This window comes from Spermophilus citellus (assembly GCF_964194105.1).
Source record: "Spermophilus citellus genome assembly, chromosome: 13".
Classification (NCBI taxonomy): Eukaryota; Metazoa; Chordata; class Mammalia; order Rodentia; family Sciuridae; genus Spermophilus; species Spermophilus citellus.
Genome location: NC_138193.1, coordinates 63,132,529 through 63,152,478, shown reverse-complemented (window position 1 = coordinate 63,152,478; position 19,950 = coordinate 63,132,529). Strand labels below are relative to the sequence as shown.

General features: G+C 36.7%; 1 long non-coding RNA gene across 1 annotated transcript in view; it reads left to right on the top strand.

Annotated features, from left to right (window-relative positions):
• The window catches only part of LOC308632508, a 75,742-nt gene extending 56,235 nt beyond the window's left edge, over positions 1-19,507 (top strand). Inside the window, exon 4 of the long non-coding RNA XR_014018545.1 lies at positions 19,401-19,507. This is a non-coding gene — a long non-coding RNA (uncharacterized lncRNA). The remainder of the gene's footprint in view (positions 1-19,400) is intronic.
• Positions 19,508-19,950: the final 443 nt, after the last annotated feature.

Sequence of the window (19,950 nt, the reverse complement as noted above, 5' to 3'; positions counted from 1 at the left end):
GAGTACCCATTAAGGGTGTTCTAAATTCCCCAGTTCTTCTTCCAGGGATCTGATAGGATTTCATTTCCCTGCCTTGAAGTTAGCCATCAACAAGTAACTTGCTTTAGCCAATGAAATGTGAGTATAAATGATAGATGTCTCTTCTAGAAAAAATTCTTTAACAGCCAATACAGGACTGGGGTTATGGCTCAGTGATACAGCATTCGCCTAGCGTGTATGAGGCCCTGGGTTCCATCCTCAGCACCACATAAAAATAAGGTATTGTGTCCAACTACAACTAAAAAATAAATTTTTTTAAAAAGAGCCAATACATTATTCAAATATTTCTATTCTTTCCTGCTGTAGTGATCACAGAAATACATGATAGAGCGCTTTGATCCTGGGTCCTTGAGTTGCTCAAATGAACAGACTCTCTTGCTGACCTGGGTTCTGCATGCAGAATGAGCAAGAAATAAACATTTGCTGTAATTAAGCCTCTGAGGCAGGGAGTTGTTTCTTAGTAGGGGTAAAAGGCAACCTGTCCTTATTTATACAAGCCCAAATCTAATTAATTAATTGAAACCATTTCCTTGTGTGCGTGGGTGCACGCAGCTGGGGGGTACTCTATCAGGGGCTACTTTCACAGCCTTTTTTTGTATTCTTTTTGTAGTTTGAAGCAAGGTCACACTAAGTTCCCCAGGCTAACCTCAAGCTTGCCATCCTCCTGCCTCAGCCTCCAACTCAGTGGGATTACAATTGTGTACAACCCTGGTGGCTGAGATCACTTCCTTCTTAAAGAAGCCTTACAATTAAGATCAACCAACCTGAGATAAGATTGATAAATTGATTAGATCAACAATCTAATCTCCAATTATGTGTACTTGGTCATTTCATTATAGAATACAGCATTGAATGAAAGGTGAGATCTGTCAAAGTAGAGGACTGTGTATATATATGTGTGTATGCACATAAAATATTTCATTGTATTATGCTTTTGTTTATTTTTAAAAATACCCATCTTTTTCTTAACGCATTATTACATTTATTTATGTTTTCAATTTGTATAGAGTTGTTGCATTGCTTCTCAAGTAGGGATAAAATCAATAAAGGAGAGACTTCGATAGTCAAAGGAAGAGGAAGCATTTTTTCCATGTAGAACGTGACTTGAAGCAGAACTTGGCAATCCAGCATCATTTAACTGGCAAGAGTTTTCAGGAAGAAAAAAGTCTAGGGTTGAATCAGAAAAGAGGCCTCACAGGGAGGCCATAAGTGACTCGTCGGTGGCAGAAAAACAGTAGAAGACAAAGGAGAGAGAAAAACACTAAAATTTTGAGGGATGCAGCACAAGTTCATCCTTTCCAATGTCAAAAAACATATGATTGCTTAGCTTATGATTTGCAGATTTTGTGGTAAGTAAGAGAGAGTCTGTAATTTTTAAGAAGCTTCCAGATTCTAAGGGTGGACCTAGGAATGGGTGGAAGGCATGCTATGAGGGCAGAGGTAGAATTGCCATAAAACTAATAAGAAATAAGCTTCAGGACCCCTCACTTGCATCTGTAATTTTTTTCAGAGTAGTACCACTTTAATCCTAGGAGCTTCAGGCCCATGCAACCTGTATCTGCCTCTGTTTGGCATAGCAAATTGGAACTGTAATCCTGATATTCTTCCTGCTATGAACTTCCTAAGCAGCCCAAGGGTGGGATTGGGTGGACAATGTAATAACTGGAGAAAAATCAGTTGGTTTAGCTTGTTTTAGGAAAAATTTGAAAAAGGTACATTGTCTCCTTAATCAGTGGCTGTCTTATAGCATGAGGTGCTAATATATCTTGGTTTGGGCTGGGGCCTTATTGCTAAACTCTGGGTAATGATACCAATATTTTTTTTTAAAATACACGCATCAAACAAATAGGGATATTTGTAAAACAGCCTGGCTCTTGAGGACCACTGTAAGATTGCCATCTTTTTCTAGTCAAGGTTCATTCAGGGCAGGACTGAGATGCTGGAGATTGCCTTGAGTGAAGGGCATCACGAACCAAACTAGGACAAACAGCCCAAACCAGACTACTAAATCCAAATGCCCAGGTAGAGCATAGAGGCAGATGTGGGAGTCTGAATCAATGGAGGACAGAAAGGAGGGTGACAGAAGGGAGCAAAGAGCATGCCAAGGATGGTAAATGCCTTTTTCCATGTTTTTTTTTTTTCCTGGGACCCCCTGCCCACTTGTGTGAGCAGGCTAAATTAAAAATCAGACAATATAAAAAAAAATCAGACAATATGAAGATATGACATGGAAATTGCATGCAGAGGAAGGTAAGAAATATCACAATCATTAAATTACGCATTTCTGGTTTGAGTCAATGCAGGACCATATAAAAACCAGATAAAACAACAAAGTCAGGAAATAATTGTAGCAAGTTTTATCCCTTATCAAAAAAATATTTGATTAGTTTCTCCAGTGTGCCCAACCTGTGGTATATGCTGGGCTACAGGAATAACCATGACAAACAAGGTCTTTACATCTTAAAGATCACTTTCATCTTCTAACACAGCTCCTTCTATATTTGAAATATGATCATTTACATATTTTATGTGATTATTAGAGTATAAATATTTGAGTGAGGTTATGTCCTATTCATCCTTGTATTTATGGAAGATACTCAAGAAACATTTGTTGACTGAATAAATGAATTCATTTGCAGTGAGAATAATATAGCTCATGAAATTCATCCAAAATGTATATGTTAATTTAGAATGATTAAAACTTCATGAAAGAAAGACTTATCTCATAATTCTGAAATGTAATACCAAAGAAGTATTATGATTAATGAAATTATGTAAAAAAATATCTCTAAAAGGGATATATTCAGAGATTAGTCAGGAGTTTTTTTCTTTTTCTTCCTTCATGGCTATTTTTCTGTGCCAATAATTTGCTGCTAGAAGTTGTTCTTTAAAATAGAATCTTTAGGTAATAGATTAAATCCAGCTGGCTTCAAATGGTAGCTGGGAGGATGAGTCACAGATGGCCCGCTATCTAGGGAATTCTCTGACCTCAGTGATAACCCACTAAAATTCTTGGACTTTTCTTGTGAGAGAAATTCTGTATTGCCTGAGAATTGTTACTTTTTAAAATATATTTTTTTAGTTGTAGATGGACACAATACCTTTATTTATTTTTATGTGGTGCTGAGGATCGAACTCACTGCCTCACACGTGCAAGGCGCGTGCTGTTTCACTGAGCCACAACCCCAGCCCCAAATTATTACTTTTTATTAAGATAAAATTCACATTACATAAAATTAACCATTTAAATCCCACAATTCAGTGGCATTGAGTGCATTCACAATGTTGTACAATCATCTTCTTTTTAAAAAAATTTTTAAATGTCTTTATTTTATTTGTTTGTTTATTTTTTATGTGGTGCTAAGGATTGAACCCAGGGCCTCGTAAGTGCTAGGCAAGGATCTACCACTGAGCCACAACCCCAGCCCACAATCATCTTCTTTATCTAGTTTCAAAATGTCTTCATTACACCAAAAGGAAACTTCAGACCATTAAGCATTCATCCTGAGAATTATTTAATCTTTGATTCTAAGTACCTATTTTATCGGCTCTGTAATAGAGAAATAACATAAAAAAGAATTTTTCACTACAAAATATGAAATAGTGACTTTAACAATAGGATTTGTAGGACCAGCCAGGAGCCAGTCTACAAATCTGAGAGTGACTCCCTCCTGACCTCTGATTCTGAACACACGGGCAGGATCTACCCTCTAGAAGGGCAACAGTTATAACTCTATGCCTCTAAGAAAGCTGTCTGGGCTGACCCTAGAAGATCAAAATATCAACTGAGTTTTGAAGCATATTTAAGGTTTTCAGACTTACGTGATTTTGAGTTACCAAAAACAGGCCATCATGAGATGTAGTAAGTGATCAAAATGAAAAACACAAATATATAAATGTATTAGAAAGTGAAAGAAAAAAAACCTCCACAAACACAAACATTACACAGCAGCAGTCTTCGGGAATTACCTCTTTACAATTTTGACTCTCTTGATGAGAGCCCATTCCTTCAGTGTGTGTGCTGAGGGAATGGGCTCAAATGCCTCTAAGGTGAAAATCCATCTTCAGTAGGTAAGAGCATGGAGAAACATTTTGGCCAGAAACAAAAGCTGAGGAATCCCCAGAGGGGATCATAGACTGGCTCCTGGGATCAGTGTTCTATTTGCCATTCAGATTCTACTTCTGACTATATTCTTTTGGGGCTCATGTCTAAAATGGGTGGGGTGAGTAAAATTTGAAATTTGGAAAACTACTGAGTTGAGGAGGCCATTCAACAAATATTGTGGAAAGTGCCAAGTGCCAGGCTTTTGTTACACAGAGAGAATATAATGGTCACCAAGACAGATATAGTCCTCGCCCCTTCTCCCCCAAATTTTACAGTCTAAACGTAGACATTTATAACAGGACTAAAGATAGCCAGGGTGGCCCATGTCTATAATCTCATCAACTCGGGTGACTGAGGTAGGAGGATCACAAGTTCAATGCCAGTCTCAGCAACTTAATGAGACCCTAAGCAACTTAGTGAGATCCTGTCTCAAAATTTTAGAAAATTAAAAAATAAAAAGGACTGGGGATGTGGCTCAGCAGTAAAGGGTCTCTGGATTCAAACCCCAATACCAATAATAAAAATTTAAAAAAATAATAAAATAAAAAGGACTACCTAAATAATAATTTATATATATATATATATATATATATATATATATATATAAATTTTTTATAGTCATAGATGAATACAATACCTTTATTTTATTTATTTTTATGTGGTGCTGAGGATCAACCCCGTGCCTCATGTGTACTAGGCAAGTGTTCTAGCACCAAGCCACAACCTCAGCCCCTTAAATAATAATTATAATAAAGCTATAAGGATTAGTTCAGTAGGCAATGGCAGTGTTTAATGGGGAAATCCAGCCTGCCTGGAAGGACAAGGGAAGACTTTCCTGAGGAGATGACATTTCAGCTGAGAACTGTGGGATGAGGTGTTGGGAAGGCAAGTGGGCAGGGACAATAGGCACAGTTTGTGCAAATATTTTGAAGTGGGAGGAGCTTGAACTTGAGGTGAGTGGGCTCAAGTAAAAGGGCTTGGGGAAAATGTATGGCTTCTTCCCCTAGGTGTCGGGCTCAGCGCCCTACCAGACACCACCTCTAGCCACTGGCAAAGCAGAGTCCCTTCTAGTTGGAAGGCCGTGGAATTTAAAAAGAAATGGGGCCTTGAGGGGTTTGGTAAATGGATTAGGCAGATGTCTGGTTTTCCTTCTAGCTAAAAGCATTGGGCCATTAAAATAGCCAGACCACTTGTCTAAGGCATCCATGCAATGTTGTCCCAAAGATGTGGATTTAATCCCTTCCCAAAACTCTAGAATTATTCTAGAATAATTCTGAAGTTATCAGAAACCAAAGCTAAGATTTTGGTGCCAGCAGGGCTGGCAAACTGTCTGGTTAACACTTTTGCCTCAATTCCGGGCTGCATGTGTTTTATATATCTGCACAGGAAACCCCTCACAACATTAAGTCTTCTGTTGTAGGAAAGTTGCCACCAAGTCTGTGCTTTCCCTAGCAGAAAACTCACCAGGAAGGAGCAGTGTGAACAATCATAAATCTGTCAGCTACACCAGGACCTGGTTTCCTATTAGATATTTAGGCAGAACCTCTGTGGGTGAGCACAGTACATCTAGCCATCCTTAGCTCCAGAAGGGCTCAAAAATTGTTAGTCTTGTCTAAAGCAGCATCCTAGCACCTGGCACAATGCATAGCATGGCAGGGAATCAAGAATTATTATCGTTATGATTTGGGGGGCTGGGAGGAGAATGGAGCAGGCACTACTCCTGTCAAAGCAGTTCCTAACTCCCCAAAGGTGAGCATTCTCTTGCAGAGTTTGCAAACACAGCAGTTAAGTCATTGATTCTCATCTTGGCCCCTCATTCATGAATTGAGCATATAATTAATACCTATTAATATCATGAATTTTATTGATTGATTTTCAAGTATTATACCAACATTACATTCCTGGTGTATTCTCCTATTATGCATGACTGAATTAAGTTTGCTAACATTTTGTCTAAGATTTTTGCATCTGTCATGGAAGAGATTGGCCTGTGTTCCTTTCTTATATTGTACTTGTGAGCTTTGGTACCAGGTTATGTGGTTCACTAAATAAGTTGGCAAGCTTACCCTCTCAGCCTGTTCTTTAAATAGTAAGTTAGATGTTATTTCTTCTTTGACCTCAAGCCTGGAGGTTTTATGTATGCCAGAGAAGGTTTTAAATTATAGAGTAAATGTTTACATAGCTTACAGAACTATTCATATTTTTATTTCTTTTTATGTTGTTTTAGTAAGTGCTATATTTCTGGGAGTTTGTCAATTATTAAAATTTCAAATAAATTAACATAAAGGTGTTCATATTATTTTATCCTTTTAAAGCTCATAGAGTAGATAGTGATATTTCCTTTTTATTCCTGACATTAGAGATTCATGCTTTTTTTCAAATATTTATTTTTTAGTTATAGGTGGACACAATACCTTTATTTTATTTTTACGTGATGCTGAGGATTGAAAACAGTGCCTCATACATGCTAGGCGAGCGCTCTACCTCTGAAACAAACCCCAGCCCTCAGGCTTTCTTTTAAATCTTTTCTTTGATCAATTGCATCACTGATCAATCAATATTATTAGTCCATTGAGACTCAAGATCTCTTACACTTTTAAAATTATTGAGGACATTAATGAGCTTTTGTTTTTGGTTATGTGTATCAATATTTATAGTGTTAGAAGTTAAAATTGTAATAATTTAAAAATATGTATTAATTCATGTAAAATCTATTATTCTTTAGAATAAATAACACTTTATGTTACTTCTAACATACAGAGACATGTAAATTGTTATCTCAATGAAATGAGCAGTATTTTTCAAAATAAAACACTGAGAAAAGTAACATTGTTTTACACTTAAAATTTATTTTCATGTAAGATTTAATGGAACAAAGAATTTCTTATTCATTTTTGTTGTTTTTGTTTTTGTTTAGGGTACTAGGATTGAAGCCAGGGGCACTCAACCACTGAGCCACATCCCCAACTCTTTTTTGTATTTCATTTAGAAATAGGGTCCCACTGAGTTGCTTAGCACCTTGCTTTTGCAGAGGCTGACTATGAACTCGAGATCCTCCTGCCTTAGCCTCCCATGGCCCTGGGATTACAGGCATGCACCACCATGACTGATTCTTCTTTGTTTTTAATCTGTTAAAATATTGCTATACTGTATACTTGTGAGACAATAAGAACGAAAAAGGAAAATAATGTAATATTGTTATGAAAATAATGTTGATCCTATGGACCCACTGGAAGGAATTCAGGAAAATCCAAGGATCCTCAGACCATACTTGGAGAACCACCGCATTAGTCTTCATTAAGAATCAACTTGGACATGTTTTTTCCTTAGCTTTGAAGTCCTCTCTTCCTTCTCTACTTGTATTTCTGCCCATCTTTCAAGAGCCAGATACACTGTTCCTCCCTCTGGGATGGCCTTCTCACTTCTCAACTCGTCGTCCCTGTGTGTCTGGGTGTTTGTGGTATGCTTTGTACAAACACTGCTCTTGAAAATACAGTACAGCTGTCCTACATTCTCTTCACTGATTAGGCTCTAGCAATAGTCTGAGAAGCATTGCTCAACCTTTTAAAAATCCATGTGCTCTTTTAAATAGACATTAAGTGTTGCAACACTCAACTTCACCCTTGATTCTGAGAATCCCTGCATCTTCTGCATATTACTTCCAGTCTCACATTTTTGTTCAATATTTCCTTTCTGTGACTTATGTTAGGAAGCTATATTTTCATTTTTCAAATAAAATATAGTATTAAATTGCTGTTTTCAAGGGAGCTGGGAATGTGGCTCAAGCAGTAGCGCGCTCGCCTGGCATGCGTGCGGCCCAGGTTAGATCCTCAGCACCACATACAAACAAAGATGTTGTGTCCGCTGAAAACTAAAAAATAAATATTAAAAAAAAATTCTCTCTCTCTCTCTTCCTTCATTATAAAAAAAATTTGCTGTTTTCAAGATATTGTGTTTCTCTTTCCTTTTGCTTACAATTTCCCTTCACCTATCTACAACACTCGCACAGCTGTTTTGTAGGCTCCATACAACCTAGGTAACTGTCTTTTATTCTTATTTCCAGCTCTGTGACCTGCAATCATGGTCTCAGCTATGCACAGCTGTTTGTTTCTGTCCTGCATAAGTTCCAAATGTGTGATGCCAAAAAGTAACTGGCAGCCAGTGATCTTTCCAGTCCCGTGTCCAGTGCCCAGCTCAGAGGAGGCCTGGCTCAATACATTTTTGTTGAATAACATTGTGTGCATTCCTCTACCTTGAGACAAACTTCCAATCACTGAAAGAAGCCAGTGGAAAGGGTTTTCTAGTGGGTCATGGAGGACTGTGGCCAGAATATAATCTGGAAGAAATAAAAGGATTATTCTGCTTTTCACTAGAAGTTTACTCTGTTGGAGAATCGGGTTGAACATCATTATCCTCAAATACAAAATAGATATTTTTCCTCTTACATGCTTTTCCTTCTAAGTACAGAACTCCCAAGGATATACTTGGTCTAATCAGAAAGAAAAGCTGAAGCATAATAAACAGACGGCAATCTCAGGAGAAGAATCACAGTGTTTTAATCAGCCTAGGAGTTCTGATTCAAGACACCTGCTGGTTTGTTTAACAACAGCGGTCTTCTCAGGACAAGGCATCTTTCTTTGTTCCCTAACGCTGATGGATAATATATGCACAGTTTGGAAAACATTTATTATGGTAACTAACTTCAGGCAGAATGGGAGCAATAAAGAAAATAAATAGGTACTTATACTCCAGGGTAATGGAGCCCTTTAGACTTGAAAAAAGAACAAAATAAAACAGAACAACATGTGAGATCTGAAAACCAGGCCAAGTAGACAATTTGTAGTCCTCCTTCCACAAAGAAAACCACTACACAAATGGATGGGATCTTCATCCACAGTTAGAATCAAGCCAACATCAGAAAATTGACAAACCAAGTCTGAAACAGATTTGATTTGAGAGCAGGGTATTGCTTTTGAGCCCTTTAGCTTAATTAGTGCTATTTCCCTCCAGTATTATTATTTCAAAGCTGTACCCTTGAAAGGGGCCATAAGATCCCACTGTTTGTTTCCTAGAGTATTTCCATACTCAATTCCAGTCCAAATGCTAGAACTTGGGCTGGCCCTAAGACATTGTGTAGATATTTATTGAGCCTGGGCATTCAATGAGTGGCAAATATTTTCCCTCATGCACGGCTGTCCTTGTAGCATATGTTGCATGTGCCAAATGTGTGTACCCAAAAATGTTGAATGGGACAGATATGGGGTAATTTAGGAAGAGATAGGATATTATTATGTTTAAATGCTTACATATGCCAGGCTCTCTCTCTCTTTATATACATTAATCAAAAACTTGGCTGTCTCCTCTTCTTTCCCACCTGGGATTTTTTGCTGAATGATGATCATGTTACTATTGAGAATCATGCCCCAGGCATCACCCATGTCCACAGAGTTAATGGTGGAGACAAGATAAGCACAATGTCCAAGGAATAATACATTTAACTTTTCCCAGTGGTAATAAGAACTCTCCTGTTCTTTACTTCATACACTTGAGAAGGACAGTGGTGATAGTTTGTCCTTCTATTCATTCATTTAGCACCATTATTGAGTGCCCACTCTAAACTCTGCAGTCACCATGCTAGGAAAATACAGGTAAATAAGACATATTCTCTGTCATAAAGAAATAAAGCCTACTTGAGGTGCAGACAGACTTGTAAACAATAAGAACAAAACAATCTGTGGAATAAGTGCAACAGTAGAAGCAGGTATAAGATATGAGAAGAGAATAGAGCAGGACATAATCATTTTTACCAGAGTGACTAGGGAAACTTCTTGGAGGCATTATTAGAGCTGTGACTCCAGTAAATGAAATTGCTACTTAGATAAATACTGCTGAGGTGATAATCCATGTGGACCCCAGGATCCTGCCCTCCATGGATCAAAGGTGGGCACCTACACCAAGGCAACCAGTCAGTCAGTCCACAGGTTACCTAAGACATGACATGGACTCTATGTGTGTGTGTGTGTGTGTGTGTGTGTGTGTGTGTGTGTAAAGATAACCTGGGACAAATCATATTCCCTCAGGATTTAAATTGGAAATGTAGAGAGAATTAGATAGTTAGTTTAGAAAGTTCTTCCTTCTTCTGTTTCCTGTTGATTCATGCTTCAAACTACAGCTAAGTGTTACTTCCTTATGAAGAAGTCAGCAAGCAGGGTAGAGACGAAGAGCTGGAGAAGAAGAATAACATTAAACAGGGATGATGGGCGGGAGGGAAAGGGAGAGTTAAGGGAAATTGCATGGAATTGGAAGGTGAGCCTCAGGGTTATACACAATTACATATAAGAGGAAAGGAGGAGTAGGAGAAAAATTATATAAGTGGAAGAAACGATTTATAGTAGAGGGGATGGAGAGAGAGAAGGGGAGGGGAGGGGAGGGGAGGGGTGAGGGGACAGTGGAGAATGGGATAGACAGCAGAATACATCAGTCACTAGAAAGGCAATTTGTAAATCAATGGAAATGTAACTGATGTGACACAGCAATCGGTATACGGGGTAAAAATGGGAGTTCATAACCCACTTGAATCAATCTGTGAAATATGGTATATTAAGAACTATGTAATGTTTTGAACAACCAACAATAAAATAATAATAATAATAATAAAAAGAAGTCAGCAAGAATTGACAAATGGAATTATATCAAATTAAAAAGCTTCTGAGCAGCAAAAGAAATAATCAACAAAATGAAGAGAAAACCTACAATATGGGAGAAAATCTCTGCCAGTTATTCAGCTGACAGAGGGTTAATGTCCAGAATATATGATGAACTCACAAAACTCAACAAAAGAATGAGTCACCCAATCAAAAAATGAGTAAAGAACTAAATAGACACTTCTCAAAAGAAGTGAAAATGGCCAATAATTATATGAAAAAATGTTCAACATGTTTTAGCCATCAGGCAAATATAAATCAAAAGTACACTGAGATTCCATCTCACCCCAGTCAGATGGCTATTACAAAAAAAAAAAAAATCCAAAAATAATAAATGCTGGAAAGGATAAGAAGAACTCTTATATACTGTTGGTGGAAATGTAAATTAGTACAGTTACTATGGAGGACAGTACATAGGTTCCTCAAAAAACTAAAAATAGAATTACCATATGATCTAGCTATTTCTGTCTGTATATCCAAAGAAAATGAAATCAGCATACAAAAGAGAAACCTGCATGCCCATGTGTATTGTGGAATTATTCACAATAGCTAAGATACGAAATCAGTCTAGTTGCCCATGGACAGATAAATGGTTAAAGAAAATATGGTGTACAATGGAGTATTATTCTGTCATAAAGAATGCAAGAAAATGGATAGAACTGGAGGACATTTTGTTAGGTAAAATAAGCCAGACATAGAAAAGTTTTGCTTGTTTTTTCTAACGTGTAAACAACAATGAAGATGTGAAATTAGAAGAGGAGTTATCAAGGAAGGTCAGAGATTATCAGGGAAGAGGAAGGAGCAAAAGGGGGCAGAAGGTGGACAGGAGCAAAGTATAATATTTGCATGTATGTAAAATCCATTTGTATAGTTAATGTGTTAATTATAGTAATAAAAAAGAAAAATAATAATGGAATATTATTTATTCTTAAAAAAAAGAAGAAAATCTTTTCATTTGAGATAACATAGTTGAACCTGGAGGGCATTATACTAAGTGAAATAAGCCAGACACAGAACAACCAAAAATACTGCATGATCTCATTTATATGTGGTATCTGAAAAAAAAAGAAATATAATTCTATAAAATGAATAGAGTTTACCAGAGGCAGGGGACTGGAGAGAAAGGAGAGCTCTTCTTCAAAGTATAAACTTTCAGTTATGAGTAAGTTCTTGAGATCTAATTTACAGTGTGGTAACTAAAGTCAATAATAATGTATTGTATGTGCAATTTGTTAAGAGAGAAGTGATCACCATACACACCAAAAATAAATATGTACCTAGGTGAGGTGATAAATATGTTTGTTATATTGATTTGATTATGGTATTTATTTCATAATATGTAAGTATATCAAAACATCATGATATATACTTTAAATATATATATTTTTGTCAATCTTAATGAGGTAAGATAGAATACAGAAGGATAGGTAGAAAGGAAACATACAGTACAAAAAAAAAGTGGCCATGATTTAATTTTTAAATTCCACTTCCACATACTTTGATCACAAATAGCATATTAAATAAAGTATCAGACCTTATCTGCAAGCCCATAAATAACCTCTTTTCTGTCCTGGACTTAAAGAAAAAATAGGACCAATAATGCTTTTATTCAACAAATAGATTTTTTAGGATTTTATATTTTTAGGATCTGATTATTTCATCCATGTGTCACACTCCTGATAAAACCCTCAACCTTGCACAAATATAAAATTGTTTAAATTCACAAAGCAGAAGGATGAAGCCTTCCAGATGTTTGGAAGTTAATAGAGGTTTCCCATCAAAAAGAAGAAAAGAAAACAACCTTTAATAGGTAACAACTAACATGTCAAGTCACTTACACAAAAGAGAACTAAAAATACCCTCTTAGATCACATAGTGTAGATTTCATACATATGAAGATGCCATGCTAAGAGGAAGCCAGAACGCTCTCTGATACCTACATTCTAGCCCGTCACTTAGAGTACTCCTTACTTTGTCTTAATAAAATCAACCTGTTTCACTTAAATTCCTTGTCTCTGCCTGATTTCAGGTCTACCTTCCTTTGGGAACTTCTTTGGTACAATACCATCATAAAGTCAGGAAAAAAAAAAAAAGCTTAGAAAATTTTTTCCAGCCTTACTTCCCTGACTAGGCTTAATTCCAGTACCAAATTCCCAGCACCCTATCACATTTGCAGTGTTGCTTTTTTTTTGTTTATGTAGCTTTTGTTTGTTTGGATCAGTACTTATTCTCTGTACTTCTGGAAGGGCAGTGACCATGTCTTTTTCCTGGTCATTATATATCCAGTATCAACCACAGTGCTTGAGGCATAGTTTGTGCTCAATAATTGTTGAATGAATGAACAAAGGAATTTTTAGTGAAGTGAAGCAGGAAAAGCCAAGGCAGTGTGGGCCATACATAATTCAAACTGCTCTGAGAAGCTGCGGGTCAGCAAGAAGGTCCCAGGCAAGGGTCTCTGATGCAGTTAGAAGGGCACTCAAGAAAAACTCCTAGAGGGGTCCCAAAGATGACCGTAGGCCCAGGACTAAATAACTGTCTTAGGTTAGCTGACACAGGGAATTCCTTTTGAAAATCATGAAATGTACCTGCATTTAATACTTCATATTCACCTGAATTTGGATATAAGCAAATATAAGTTCAAAAATTTCTCATTCTTCCACTAGTACTAACAGTGAATATTGAAAATACAAGTAACCCTCATGTGAAAGACAACTGTTCAAGATGATTTTTTTAAAAATTCTAGACTACTAAAAATAATCTCTTTTTTTTTTTTTTAAATGAGCAGCTTCTAACGGGAACCCTTACAAATCTTGCTGCAATAAGGAAAAATGGTGAAGAAACGACTCAAAATTCAAGCCTAATTACCCAACACAAATTTTAGCAATCAGAGATGTTTCAAGATGATTATATTCTCATAAATTGAAAATTCAAATCATAGCATTGAAACTATACAAGGAACCATATTATGTTTTGAACACAGGCTTTAAAATTGGCAAACCTTTGTGTGATGAAACTTGATGTGTTGGTGAGTTTCTTAACCTCTAAATACCTCAATTTCTTAATACAGACCACAAAAAAAAATAATAATTATACTGCCTCTCAAAGTTGTAAAGATTAAATGAAATGATGCACAAGATGTTTGGCTGAACTTAACCATGCGAGGGTTCAGTAAGTGATAATTTATTGTTAAATAAAACTATCTCCTTTACATTTAAAAATATTTCTTAAAAATCTAACTCCCCATCAGATTTTTTTATAATTTTATTTTATTTATTTATTTATATATGTGGTGCTGAGGATCAAACCCAGGGACTCACACATGCTAGGCAAGTGTTCTACCACTGAACCACAACCCCAGCCCTCTCCATCAGATTTGGTCTCCAATTTTATTGAATTGTTCCTTTCTCCTCCACAGAAAAATACTCAAATACATTGTGTTTTTCCTGGTCAAAACTAGTGAAAGTGTGTTCTGTAGTCACAACAGAGAGAAAATATCTCTAGGTTCTTTTTACATCAGATGAATTATTTCTTTCTTCCTCCCTACAACCCCTCTCATTCTTGTGTACACAAGAATGGCTACTTAGCTTGATTTCACACTCATGTTTTCTCCTATCTCTGGTATGAAGAGCTGTGCTTATTCATTATTAAAGAAGGGTAGAGTGTCTTTTTTGGGGGGCGGGTGGAGGAGATGGGTATCAGAGATTGAACTCAGGGGTACTTGGCCACTGAGCCACATCCCCAGCCCTATTTTGTATTTTATTTAGAGACAGGGTCTCACTGAGATGCTTAGAGCCTCACCGTTGCTGAGGCTGGCTTTGAACTCACCATCCTCCTGTCTCAGCTTCCCAAGCTGCTGATATTATAGGCAATGGCCTTTGTTTTTGATTTTTCGTCAGTATTTTGAAAGGACATTAGATTGGCATTTATAAATTAAGAATCCATAGTATTATATACATCCACTTTTCTAATTTAATAAAGTTCTTAATATGATACTCCTGCACATAATTTTATTCCTAAAGTGCTAAATTTCAGGAAATGTTTATTGTATTTCTCTGTTCTCCTTATCTTATTCTATATTTTGTTGTTGCTTAGCTGAAAATTAGGCATCCTCCAGATGCATGCACTATCAACTTAATTGAAGCAAAAGAACCACTAGAATGCCTTTAAATTCATTTTCTGTCCCTTAACCTGAGCCTTACAAGTTTTAAATTACATCATCTAGAGAAAGTTGGTTTGCTTAACACCAGGCTTTTATATGACTGTGTTGCAGAAAAAAAGAACATTTTAAAGAGAACATCTTAAGACAGAATGATCATGATAACAATGTAGACATTTTTTTATTGGGCAAAACAGTCTTTACACACATGGTAGCACAGCTTTCTATTTTGAGAACTAGATTAACCATACTGACTTTTACTAACATTTTCAGAGTCTACCCCCCACCAACTTCTTGCAGATAAACTCCTTATTCTAAGTATCTGTGCTCCCATTTCATTTTCTTTCTCTATGTAATATTCAATTAAGAAAGTGAAGGGCTGGGGCTCTGTGGTAGAAAGAAGTCTTGCCTGCATAAGGCTCTGGGTTCAATCCTCAGCACAACAAAAGGAAGGAAGGAAGGAAGGAAGGAAGGAAGGAAGGAAGGAAGGAAGGAAGGAAGGAAAAGTGAATGTTTGGATTTTAAAAACAAATTCCCATTATGGAATGTCTTCAGGAGAATGGCCTCAGTCTATTTCCTCTTCTTCTTCTCCTCCTCCTCCTCCTCCTCCTTCTTTTTTCACTAGAGCTTTCTAGTTTTACATAGTAATTGAGTTCATCCCAACAAACTCATCCATACATGGAATTTGATTTCAGATCATGATCCTCCCCTTTTTCCTTCCCTTCAATCCCATGCAGCTCAAAAAAAAAAAAAAAATTTTTTTTGTAGATGGGCAAAATAGCTTTGTTTTATTTATTTATATTTATGTGATGCTGAGGATCGAACCCAGTGTCTCACACTTGCTAGACAAGCACTCAACCACTGAGCTACATCCCCAGCCCTCCCATGCAGTTTTGAAGAGGGCAACTAAGCAAATATTTTAACCCAAAGCTACAGGAGTCTTGGAGAAATTTTGATGCCTAGGATTTGTTCATGATGCAGCCAGTGCCATATGAATGTTAAACACAGCCTCATTAAATTCTGATCTACCTCCTTACCTCCATGAAAAAAGTGACCTTTAAGTGTCAGCCTCTCACTTCATTTTCAATATGGGGAAGCGAGACACTGACTGGTCACTTAAATGCTTAAATGTGACATGGAAGACACTAACATATGTTTCATCAAGTAGTGCAGACATGACATAAAGTATGATCAGTGGAAACAGACTGAAAAGAAATCCAAATATTATAACTTAAATATTATAACTTAAAAAATGAAAAAGATGATTCATACTCTTAAGAGATATAAAATTTGTACAAATGTGAGTACCACAAGCACAGGGAATGAACTAGCATATTCTATGCTTTTAAGGAAAATAAACACCAAACAGGCAAAGTTAAGCTGGAAAAGACATTATTATACCCATGACCTTTTAGAATGAGGTACTAGGATCTGATAGAAAAATCTAGACTAGAATACCTGAGATGGGCCCCCATGGACAAGAGTGCCTTCAGGAGAGAAGAGACAGGCATCCAAGACAAATGTTACCTTTTTTGTAATCTTGCACAGGGTCAAAGCAAGTGTGTTTAAGCAAGTTGAGTGGAAAAAGAGACTGAGAAGTTTCTCTACCTTTAACTCTTGTTAAAAACTATTGGACAAAAAGATGAAATACTCATTTATTGGAAGGATTTATTTTATCTTATACCAAAGTGACTTTTTTTACTTAAAAGATTTAAATGTATTAATTAAAGGCACTGAAATTACCAAAAAAAAGTGATTTATTTTCATTGACTGTTTCAGAACAGACTACTTTAAAAGATATAACAAGCTAACATCAATTCAAGATGAATTTGAGGACTACAATCCAACTTCTGTTAATTAAAAGAATAACAAGTATAAGTAAACATTAAACTATGGAACCAAAATACTGTCAATGTAATTAGTAAAATTGAAGGCAATATCATTCTTTTCTTTTTCTTTTAACCTTAAAAATGAACTCATTGCCAGACATGGTATTGCATGCCTTAATCCCAGTGACTCCAGAGGCTGTAGCTGAAGTATCCTAAATTCAAGGCCAGCCTCAGCAATTTAGCAAGACCCTAAGGAACTTAACAAGACCCTGTCTTTAAAATAGATAGATAGATAGATAGATAGATAGATAGATAGATAGATAGATATGGCTGGGGATGTATCTCAGTGGTAAAGCACCCCTAGGTTCAATTCCCAGTACCAAGAGGGGTTAAAAAAAAAAGGAAACTCATAGTATGTAGCACATCTGCAGTTGTATATTACAACATTTTGTAGCTAGAATAATTACACAACTCTTGAAGACACAGGAACGAAGGAGTCATTTAATTTTCCATACCATGATGTTCCAGCATAGTCAAAGTATTATAAAAATAAATAAATAAAAAATGAGGGCTGGGGATGTGGCTCAAGCCATAGCGTGCTCACCTGGCATGCGTGCGGCCCGGGTTCAATCCTCAGCACCACATACAAACAAAGATGTTGTGTCCGCCGAAAACTAAAAAAAAAAATTAATATTAAAAAAAATTCTCTCTCTCTCTAAAAAAAAAAAAATGAGGGCTGTTTCACTGATGGTATGACTAGCAGGGCATTAGCCAATGCACTTTTCCAGTAAGGAATCTAATCAACAGACATAGTGGTAAACAGAATTTTCCTTAGTAAAATCTCCAACTTCATATCTTTACACTTGAGAGAAACATATGGTTCAGTCCTTACAGACTTAGCAGTAGTGGGAGGCCTGTGAAAACTGCTCACAGCCACAACCTAGAGCACATTTTTAGGGCTTCTTTCAGAACTTACTTGAGAACTTCCTCTCTTTCTAATGCTAAATACAGATGGGGTTCTATTTTATTCACTTGCATCATTTTTCATTATAATCAATGTGAATATTAAAGGATATTTTTATTTCAACCAAGAAAAACAAACTGCCACAGACCATTTGTACAACTGATAAAAGAAGAAAGAAAAAAAATCTGGTCCTCCTACTTTTTATTGCACCAAATAGGCAAATGGTTTTCAAAAAATCAGGTTTAGTTGTGCACAAGTTCTATCTTCCTTTGCTATTTTCACATTTTCAAATCCCATTTCTTTATTTTACTCTACAATCATATTGCTTTCTGCTTCTGGCATCACCAGACTTGAATACACATCTGTCTGTATAGCATGTTTATAATCCTGACCATTCAGACCCTAAACACAGATCCTCATACAACAAAAATCAAACAAAGACAAAGACCCCCTGCCCCACACACACACAAAAAAAATCAACAACAAAACAAAAAGAGCAAGGTGGGAGAGTACGGGGTAGGATGCAAAGGAATTGTGATTCTGGAGCCCAATACAGGAGTCCAGATGTTGGCACTGAGACACTCTCTCATATTACAGTGGATGCAAAGATGAATCACAAATATGGAAGCCTAATTCCTTTAAAATATTACCTCATGTATCCCCAAGCCCCAGAGAAAAGGTGGGGCAGGCATGGGGCAAAGGCTGTGTCTGTTTTTGCAGTTTTATATCTGGTGATGAAAATAATTTTCTTGTGAAGCTAATGAAGTTTAAACTTTGGTGTCCTTTACTCATATGGACCTAGGAAAGCCCTAGCACTGTATTCGCATGGTTGAATACATTTGTAAAATTTGCAAAAGTAAGATATTTTAAGTGCAGTCATAACCCATGTAATGTCCCTGCCCCATACTGAGCTGCTAATACTTCTCCACATGGCACAGGGTGGGAATCACTGCAAATATATTCAGCTCAGGGACAATTGAGTTGGAAATACATCTAGTTTGGGTTTATTGGGAATGTTCATGGATTTGTAGTTTCCTCTGATTAAACTCATCCATGACATAGGATGTGTTATGGCCCAAAGACAAAGTGGGCAGAGGTTGTATTATGATATGAACATGTCCTGTAAAAGATAGCATAAAATTACATAAGAAGTGGAATAGAGTCTAAGTTTGAAATGTATAGAACCAGAAGCTCAGCTGGTAATTTTATGTGTATATACTAGAATGACAAGTGGAGAATTAATTTCTTTTCAATGGTAAACAAAATAAAAATTCTCTTCTGCATGGAATGAACTTGACTTACATATCTTTTATAATGATAAATGCATTATTCTTATGTTTGGATCTGGAATGTCCCCAAAAGCTCATGTGTTGGAAACTTGGTCCTCAATACAGCAAGGTTCAGAAGTGGGTCCTATAGCCAATGATTAGAGCATTGACCTCATCAATGGATTAATTCATTCGTGGGATTAAACCATTGATAGTTGAATGGACTACTGGGAGGTAAAAACTAGTTGGAGGAAGTAAGCCTCTAGGAGCACACCCTAGAAGGGTTTATCTAGTCCCTGGACCCTTCTCTTCTTTCTTTCTCTTTGTGCTTACAGGCTGCCATGAATTGAGCAAATTTCCTCTGCCATACCCTTCTGCCATGATGTTCTGCCTCATCTCAGGCTCAGAGCAATGCAATTGGCCAACCATGGCCTGAGACCTCAGAAACCATGAGCACCAAATAAATTTTTCCTTCTTTAAGTTGTTCTTTTTTTTTTGAAATTTTTTATTTGTTTTAACTAATACATGACTGACAGTAGAATGTATTTAGGTACTTTGATATATCATATATAGATGGGATATAATTTCTCATTTTCCTGAGTGTACATGTTGCAGAATCATATTGGTAATATCACATATATACATACAGTAATAATGTCTGTTTCATTCTACTATCTTTCCTATCCCCATATCCCCTTCCTTCCCCTCCCATCACTCCCCTCTACCTAATCTAAGGTAACGCTATTCTTTCCTAGTGCTCCCCACAACCCGCACCTTATTGTGAATTAGCATCAGCCTTTGGTTTTGTGGGATTGGCTTATTTCGCTTAGCATGATATTCTCCAACTCCAACCATACTGCTTTCCATAGTGGTTGCACCAATTTG